The sequence below is a fragment of the Octopus sinensis genome, linkage group LG4 (genome assembly GCF_006345805.1).
Source record: "Octopus sinensis linkage group LG4, ASM634580v1, whole genome shotgun sequence".
NCBI classification, from domain to species: domain Eukaryota; kingdom Metazoa; phylum Mollusca; class Cephalopoda; order Octopoda; family Octopodidae; genus Octopus; species Octopus sinensis.
The window spans coordinates 11,570,835-11,580,834 of NC_043000.1; the positions used below are offsets into that span (position 1 = coordinate 11,570,835).

Below are 10,000 nucleotides of genomic sequence, written 5' to 3' on the forward strand. Positions count from 1 at the left end.
GTGTACCCTTAACGTAGTTCTCGGGGATATTCAGCGTGACACAGAGAGTGACAAGGCCGGCCCTTTGAAATACAGGTACAACAGAAACAGGAAGTAAGAGTGAGAGGAAGTTGTGGTGAAAGTGTACAGCAGGGATCACCACCTCCCCCTGCCGGAGCCTCGTGGAGCTTTAGGTGTTTTCGCTCAATAAACACTCACAATGCCCGGTCTGGGAATAGAAATGATGAACATTTATCCATATATCTACATGAATCTACGTGGGTTGTATGTTTGCTGTTAACCATGGCGAGGAAGCTCACGAACAGCGATATGATAGAACCTGTGCAGTGTTGTTGATGCTGTGCAGAGATGTTGTTGACGACGTTGGTAGAGACATGATGGTGGCGACGAAGATGGAGGTCGTTGTAATGCTGTCGTATGGTCAGTGGTTAGACCTTTGAAGGTCTGGAACCAACAGACATCGAGACTGGGAGGAGGGGAGTTTGTATAGCTAACAGTAGGCTCAAATAGAGTTTAGAACAGTCTGTCTCACGTGATTTATTTGGAGGCTGCGATTGGTTAGGTTGCATAAGGCGTTGATCGATTTGAGTGTTTGGCAAAAGACATTTAACTTACCGGAGGTTCGTCCTCTGAAATTGAACCCCATACCATATAATCTTGAAGCGATCTGCTTCACCACATTGTAATGCCTGTACCCAATTTCAAACCAGACTTCTCTCAGTATTGTACATAAGTGGAACAATGCGGATAGTCCTCTTCGGACGGAGTTTTATGAAGGCACCGCTTTGAATTTGCAATCTCAAGGGCTGCCTCAAGCGGCACACAATCTGGCTACACCACTGTCTGTCACGTACCAATAAAGGATCTCAGAAAAGGATTTTTGCTTCCTAAAGAAAGAATTGGACAACCATCAACTGGCTTCTAATATCTGAGTAGTATGTCCTTCAACAAGAAAATGTACGCTGTATATTTACACTGAATATACAAAATATAAACTGTAATGAAAGCGGTAACCAAAGCATTGGCTTCGTAAAAAAATAGAGGCTTGAACAAGAGAAAATTTGTTGTAAAAAGTGATGTTATAGCGGAATAAATGGTTTATCGTAGCATTGTGAAGTTCATCGGCTAAAGAAAGGTTGTATGCTCAAGATCTTGTTGTGACGCCATCTTGGAAATTTCCAGCACGCATGCGCAGGGTTGGAATCTTCCGGAAAGCCTGCCGGAAGTTCCCTCGTGCGCATGCGCAGAAAATTAGCAGCAGCGAAATTCTCTTGTATCTTTCTCTTTGACGCTAGCAACTGAACGATACAGACGTGTCTCCAGCAGTTTTCTCGAGCTGTTACCTCGTGGTGCATCCCCGCTATGCTTGAACGGGCAGGATTGACTCACTGCACTAGACTACAGCCGATAAGCTCCTAGGTTGCCGATTCGCCCTGAGGAAGGAAATGTTTATATTGCGAATCAAAGAATACATATTTATACTGTTGAAGTTAACGGAAAATCTTGACTCTTTCTTCTTTGATGTAAAGGATGCGAGCAGCACCCCTCCAGTGCGGGAATCTCTCATCCTGTTACAATCTCCTACGCGCTGGAAGATGAAGTGAAACTCTGCATGTATTTTTAAGGGCATTCTCATTATGGAATTAGGGGACAAAAATAATGGTTATGTGGCTTGTCATTTTAGGTCAACATCACTAACATAACTGGTCTGAGGTTGAAATTACTAGGGCCGAATCACATCATTATCTTTCTTTTCGCTACGATCAGAGGTTTTAAATCAAGGTTGCAATTGTTCATAACTCGCTAGAGGAACAAAATATTTCAGTCATTTGGATCAAAATAGTGTTTCCAGATTTATAAAACCATGAGCCCTGAACTACTTTTATGCTAAATTCCTTTTAGTGAGATGTAAGGCAATTTTTCAGATTCCTTTCGTTTTGTGTTAGTTTATTTACAATGAAAGAACGTCGAAAACTAAACCAACGAACGTTGAAAACTGGTTGCATCAAAGAGAGTTGCTTATAATTTGCCATGTTTCTTATACGTCATATACTGTTGGAAACTGGTCTCCGTAATAACACTCTTTACTCTTTTACTCGTTTCACACATTTGACTGCGGTCATGCTGGAGCTCCGCCTTTAGTCGAGCAAATCGACCCCAGGACTTATTCTTTGGAAGCCTAGTACTTATTCTATCGGTCTCTTTTGCCGAACCGCTAAGTGACGGGGACGAAAATAGACCAGCATCTGTTGTCAAGCGATGTTGGGGAGACAAACACAGACACACAAACATATACACACACATACATACATACATACATACATACATACATACATACATACATACATACATATATATATATATATATATATATATATTATATATATATATATATATATATATCCCCCGTTTGTTTATCCAATTTTAAACCCTGCACGACTTCTATATACTTTGTCTTTCCTACCCGCCATTGCTTCTTTACCAAACTATTTTGGCGCCCTCCGATTCTTCCCCCCTCTTCCTCCCATCCTCCTCAATCCCTTCTTTCTCCTTTTCTCTTGGTCACTGATTCTGTCCCCTGCCTTCCACCCTCTTTGATTCCCTCTCTCTCTGTCTCTCTTTCTCTCTCTCTCCTGCAACCTGCTGCTTCTTAACCATTCTGTTGGCGATCGTATCTCGACCAACATGTGTCCCCTCTACCGAAAAGGTAATTATTTCTACGCCAGCTGCTATGTTGTTGTTGTTTTTGTCTCATTTGGTCTAAAGTCGTATGACAACCACCGTTATATATATTTTGTTTATCCATTACTGTTTTCAATTTCGTTTTCGTCTCTTGTATTTACATCCGTCTCTTGCGTTTACATTCTTGTCTTCTACCAAGAAATCTAATGCTTACAGCTTAGTTTTTTTCTTGGGGCTGGCCGAGTTGGAGCAAATATCAGAATTGAACAGCCGAAATTTGCTATGATGATTCGGTGTCTGACTGAAGATTGAAGGCTTCGAATGATTTGTCTGTGTTCCGTGTTCGTCCCTTCCTGTATTTCACGTTCTTTATATATAAAAACATTTATTCTTATATATATATATATATATATATATATATATATATGCATATATACGACGGGCTTCTTTCAGCTTCCGTCTACCAAATCCGCTCACAAGGCTTTGGTCGGCCCGAGGCTATAGTAGAAGACACTCTCAGAGTGGCTGGCGTTAGGAAGGGCATCCGGCTGCCAAATCAAGTTTGGAGCCTGGTGCAGCCATCTGGTTCGCCAGCCCTCAGTCAAAATCGTCCAACCCATGTTAGCATGGAAAGCGGACGTTAAACGATGATGATGATGATGATGATTCTCCCAAGGTGCCACGCAGTGGGAATGAACCCGGAACCATGTGGTTGGTAAGCAAGCTACTTACCACACAGCCACTCCTGCGCCTATAATAAACTTAAAAGTTTATGTAATTCAATATTTTATTAATCCTATATTAATAGGAAGTTATTCACTTTTGCGGAATAACACAGTGAAATTTGCATCACTGATTTATACTCACCATTGCCAAAAAATTTCTTAACATTAAAATTAGTCGATAATCAACTGCATGTTGGACTTAGAGATAATAATCTCGGACTTAGGGATAATGAGATTTCTGATAATGATCATGCTGGATAATGATCGTGCTGAAATAATAATGATCGTGATAATGATAATGATAACGATCATATTGGACTTACAGATAATGGTCTTGCAAGCTAAGAATTACTGCCTCATCGGTCTCAACTAACAGCTCTCGGCTTTCCGATGTATCGCAGGATTAACCGTTTCATTAAGATACAAGGTAAGAAACTTCATTCAATTTAAAACATTACGCTCCGAAGCGCCTTTGATATTTCGCTTTTTAAACATTATAATTATCTGGTTAAGGCGGCGAGCAGGCAGAATCGTTAGCACACCGGACGAAATGCTTAGCGGTATTTCGTCTGCCGCTACGTTCTGAGTTCAAATTCCGCCGAGGTCGACTTTGCCTTTCATCCTTTCGGGGTCGATAAATTAAAGTACCAGTTACGCACTGGGGTCGATATAATCGACTTAATCCGTCTGTCTGTCCTTGTTTGTCTCCTCTGTGTTTAGCGCCTTGTGGGTAGTAAAGAAATAGGTATGTAGCGATATTGATATCCTCACTGTTTGAGAGACACATAAGAATGATCTCGTTTGCGATTACAACCATCTTTGGCTAGTTTGACCCTGTTGTGTCCACTGATCTGATTGGTTGGCATCTAGCGCGGTCTGTCTTTCTACTTATTTCGCGCCAGGGTGTAAAGCCAACCAATCACGGCCTTCGGATAAGATACTCTTCTTTGAGCCAGTTTAACCCTATAAATAAGCTTGTTTTCACTATTCTCCGTCTTTCGGCTCCAGACCTTTTAAGGTCTAGTCACTGACCACAGAGCTACTCAGCCATGTTCCAGTTCCAGCGACAGCCATGTTCCAGCTCCAGCTATGTAGATGCTATTGTACACCCGCTACGCAGAACGATCTCCATCTCCGCCTCCGACATCACCATCGTCGTACTTCAACTTTACGTCATCTCCACCATCGTCGTCTCCACCTCCGTCGACTTCAACAACATGTACACATCAACAAACCGACCAGGTTTAACTCACGCTGTTTGTGTGAATCTTTCACCGAGAAGAAACAGTCAGTCTAACTGAAAGAATTATCTATATCAAGAGATTCGGCACGGCATGATAGCCACAACTTCTACACGGCTAGTAACCGACTCTGCCACCTGACCCACAACATCTTGTTATAGAACTTACTATTGTGTACCTTATGAACTGGTAAACTAACTCTATCTTAACTCAATATGCTGAGAACTTATGCTCTGTATTCTGTATTTTCTGTTATACGCACACACCCTTGTCTGTACCTTTTGTCACACACACGAACACACAGACACAAACACTTGTCGCATGCACACATACACAACACTTCATTAGTACTTACACACACACTCTCTCTCTCTCTGTACACATTGTGAATAAAGTCTTCTCTCTCAAACAGTAGAACGGTTTGTTGTCCTCATTCATTCCGTTGGCGCTGTATTTTATATGTTATATTATGAATATGGCTTCTCTTATTTTGTTAGGGAGCAACCGTGTGACATTCAAAAGGAGACATTTCTGTCACCAACTCCTTTACGTACGCTCGTAAAACCCTACAGGTATTTCGTCTGTCTTTACGTTCTGAATTCAAATTCCGCCAAGGACGTCTTTGCCTTTTATCCTTTCGGTGTCGATGAATTAAGTACCAGTTGCGTACTGGAGTTGATCTAATTGACTGACCCTCCTCCCTCAAAATTTCGGACGTTGTGCCTAGAGTAGAAAAAATGTAGAAAAGAATACTTGCAGCTATGTTTTCTTTGCGTTACAGTACAATCTTACCTTCCCCGATTCTTGCTCTAATCTGTTCGGCACCTCCTTTGCTTGCTCTGTCCTTTCTGTTAGTAATGCCAGGTCATCAGCAGTGTCCTAGTCAGTTACTGTTACTACTTGATACCGTCTACTTCTTTGCCTATGCAGTTTGAATTCCAGTTCTTCTTCCTTGCCATCGTACGTTTTACGCATTACATAGTCTAGAACGATGGCGAAGAGATAAGGTGCTAGCGTGTCATCTTGTAATACACCGGCTTTGTCTTCAAAGTATTCTGTCTCTCCACTAGGAGTGATCACTTTCGCTCTAGTGTTCTCATATAGTTTTTTGCTCTCAGAATTCTTGGTAGAATTTCATATGCTTTAAGTATCTTCATCATCATCCCTCTATATACTGAATCAAACCCTTTTAAAGTCTACAAAGATAATGATAGCCTTCCTGCTATGGCTCTTAACTCCCTCTATCAGTCTTCTAATTGGGTCAATGAGATGTTGACCGTCCTGATCTGAATCCATTTTGATTTGGTCACAATTGTTTGTCTATTTTATGTTGTATTCGGTTAAGTATCATCTTGTTGACCATTTTTGCAACAATGGATTACAGACTAATCCCTCTGTAATTCCCAGTATCACTTAGGTCTCCAATTTTGAGCAGCGGTAGCAATTCTATCTTAGACTATTTTTCTGGCTTCACATTGTCATTTAGTTGTTTATTTGCAAATTCAAGGATGATGTCGTCTAAATCACATCTTTTTAGTACTTCTGGTGGGATGTTGTCAGGACCAATTTGTTTTCCTTCTTTCAGGTTAGTTGCGGCTCTTTCTATTTCTTGTTTTGTGAAGTCTCCATCCTCGATTTGCAAACCGTCAAGTATCTTTGCTAATTCATTTTCTGTTTCACTGTCATGTAATTAATGTCATTTTAGTGTTATCCCAGTGGAGGCGCAATGGCCCAATGGTTAGGGCAGCGGACTCGCGGTTTCGATTCCCAGACTGAGCGTTGTGTGTGTTTATTGAGCGAAAACACCTAAAGCTCCACAATGCTCCGGCAGGGGGTGTAGGCGACCCCTGTTTTACTCTTTCGCCCCAACTTTCTCTCACTCTTTCTTCCTGTTTCTTGAGTAACGCTGCCACCAGCTGGGGGGAACACATACGCCATAGAAACCGGGAAACCGGGACCATGATCCTGGATAGGCTTGAAAAGGGCGCATAAAAAATAGTGTTATCTCATATATGCTTAATATTAGTTATATTAAAGATTAATAAAACGGCAACCCGACAGAATCGTTACCGTGCCGGATAAAATGTTTATCGACATTTCTTACGACTTCACGTTTCAAGTTCAACTTTCACCGACATCTATTTTTACCTCTCATCCTTTCCGGATCGATAAAATAAATACCAATTGAGTACTGGGATCGATGGAATCGACTTAGCCCCCTCCTCTGAACTTGCTGGCCTTGTGCCAAAAATTGAAATCAATATTAGAAATTCATTAAAGTACGAGCTAGCAGAATTGTTAGTATGCCGGGCAAAATGCTTAGCGACATTTCGTCCGTCTTCATGTTCTGAGTTCATTTCCGCCGAGGTCAACTTTGCCTTCCATCTTTTCGGGGTCGATAGAATAAGTACCAGTTGATCAAAGGGAGTCGAAGTAATCGACTTACCTCTACCTTGAAATCGTTGGCCTTGGGCCAAAATCTGAAGCCAATATTAAAAATTCATTAATTTTCTCATGGCAGATGGTAAACTTCACAGATTCTTATATAGTTCCAATTTGTTCCGGCTACTTACAAAAACTTCCTCATCCTTGCTCTACGTGGTCGATCGACCAGCGAGAGGTAACAGCTGAATCTTCCCCAGTTTACGCTCAACTATCTTTACGAAAGGGACGTTACAGGCATGACCCATAAGAGGGGTGGTCAGCCGGTACATCCGGATCGAGGACCGGAGATAAATAGGAGCCATGACTATCTGTCAGGCTCTACTAAAAAACAAATAATTTTTTGTTTTTGGAACGAGAGATCTCGAAGCACATAAAGCTATAAATAATAGCATGTAAATATTGGTTTGAAAAACCTTTTTGGATCGAAAAAAGTCGAAGGCTGCCCGTAGGACTCGAACCCACATCTCCAGTAGAATTATTTCACGTTCTCTCGAAAGTTCGGAAAAATTCTTATGACGTCAGTAATTACAAATAATAGGGACCCCTAATATTTTGAGAAGGATCCATCATACCCGAGGCCCGAAAGAAGTCATGTTCCGTTTGACCAAATTTCTCTCGAATGCCTTGATTCCAGGTTTATCTTGGGGATAAGATGGGGACAAATTGGACGATCATGGCTGGAATGTCTTAGGTCATTGGTTTGCTCCTTCAGAGCTGACAGCAGCAGCAGCAACAACAACAACAATAACAATTACTACCGCCACCACCATCACCATCACCATCAATACCACTTGAACTACCAACATATTAGCATCATCTCAACGGTAGCACCAACAGCCTCTACCACCATGCCACCCCCTAAAAGTGAGAACCAAAAGACTGTAAGAATTACACCATGCAATTACAACGATTTCATCAGTATGTTATATAAGTGTAATGGCCTGGCTGATGTACCTTTCTTACAACCTCCCTCTGCTGACGTGTGTTGGCATCACATATATATGTTTCTACACGGTTGCACAATAGTCTTATTGCACGTCTTTTACAACTGGACTTGCGATTGGGGAGATGGTGTTAGGGATGATAGTAGTAGTAGTAGTAGTAGTAGTAGTGGTGGTGGTGGTGGTGGTGGTGGTGGTTGTAGTTCTCGGCGTCGTTGTAATTGAAGTGGCTTTGTTCGTGATGGCGATGGCGAAGATGTAGAGTGGTGGTCGTGGTGGTGGTCGTGGCGTGGCTACTTCTTAAGGTTGGTGGTGGCACTGGGCTTAGGTTGTAGTGGAGGTGGTGGTGGTTATTATGAGAAGACATCGACGACGACGATGACGATGACGACGACGACGACGACGACGATGATGGTGATGATGATGATGATGATGGCAGCAGTGGTTGTCGTGATGGTATAATACTAATTAGAGTAATGGTAGTTGTGTGTGGTTATTATGGTAATTTGGGGGCAATTGTTGTTGTTGTTGTTGTTGCGCTGAGGTTGCTGTTGTGGTGGTTAATGTGGTTGCTGTTGTTACAGTGGTTGTTGCTGTGGTAGTGGTTGTCGTTGCTGTGGTTGTTGTTGTTGATGTTGTGGTGGTGGTTGTTGTAGTGGTTATTGTTGTGGTATTGGTAGCGGTGTTGGTAGTAATGGTGGTGGTTGTGGTGATAATTGTTGTTGTTGTGGTGGTGGTGGTGGTTGTGATGACAGTTGTTGTTGTTGTAGTAGTGGTGATAGTAATTGTTGTTGTGGTGGTGGTAGTGGTGACAGTTGTTGTTGTTGTAGTAGTGGTGGTTGTAGTGGTGGTGGTGGTGGTGATAGTTATTGTTGTTGTGGTGGTGGTAGTGGTACCGGTAGTGACAGTGGTGGTGGTGGTTGTTGTGGTGATAGTTGTTGTTGTTGTTGTTGTGGTGGTGGTGGTGGTGGTGGTGGTGATAGTTATTGTTGTCGTGGTGGTGGTAGTGGCATGGTAGTTGTGGTGATAGTTGTTGTTGTTGTTATTGTGGTGGTGGTTGTGGTGATAGTTATTGTTGTTGTGGTGGTGGTGGTGGTTGTGGTGACAGTTGTTGTTGTAGTAATGGTGATAGTAATTGTTGTTGTGGTGGTGGTTGTGGTGATAGTTATTGTTGTTATGGTGGTGGTGGTGGTTGTGGTGACAGTTGTTGTTGTTGTAGTAGTGGTGATAGTAATTGTTGTTGTGGTGATGGTTGTGGTGATAGTTATTGTTGTTGTTGTGGTGGTGGTGGTAGTGGTGGCAGTTGTTGTTGTTGTAGTAGTGGTGATAGTAATTGTTGTTGTGGTGGTGGTTGTGGTGATAGTTGTTGTTGTGTGGTGGTGGTAGTTGTGGTGACAGTTGTTGTTGTTATGGTGGTGGTGGTGGTTGTGGTGACAGTTGTTGTTGTTGTAGTAGTGGTGATAGTAATTGTTGTTGTGGTGATGGTTGTGGTGATAGTTATTGTTGTTGTTGTGGTGGTGGTGGTAGTGGTGGCAGTTGTTGTTGTTGTAGTAGTGGTGATAGTAATTGTTGTTGTGGTGGTGGTTGTGGTGATAGTTGTTGTTGTGGTGGTGGTGGTAGTTGTGGTGACAGTTGTTGTTTTAGTAGTGGTGATAGTAATTGTTGTTGTGGTGGTGGTTGTGGTGATAGTTATTGTTGTGGTGGTGGTTGTGGTGATAGTTGTTGTTGTTGTTGTGGTGGTGGTTGTGGTGACAGTTGTTGTTGTTGTAGTAGTGGTGATAGTAATTGTTGTTGTGGTGGTGGTGGTGGTAGTGGTGACAGTTGTTGTTGTTGTGGTGGTGATAGTAATTGTTATTGTGGTGGTGGTGGTGGTTGTTGTGATGATAGTTGTTGTGGTTGCTGTGGTAGTAGTGGTGGTGGTGATGGTAGTTGTGGTAATGGTTGTCGTGGTTATTATTATTGCAGT

The 10,000-nt window shown here is 42.2% G+C and overlaps 1 protein-coding gene across 1 annotated transcript in view; it reads left to right on the plus strand.

Annotated features, from left to right (window-relative positions):
- The first annotated feature begins 3,457 nt into the window (after positions 1-3,457).
- LOC118762878 overlaps positions 3,458-10,000 on the plus strand; it is an 84,323-nt gene continuing 77,780 nt past the window's right edge. Inside the window, exon 1 of the transcript XR_004998624.1 lies at positions 3,458-3,834. The gene's annotated coding sequence lies outside the window, so the exon portion shown is untranslated. The remainder of the gene's footprint in view (positions 3,835-10,000) is intronic.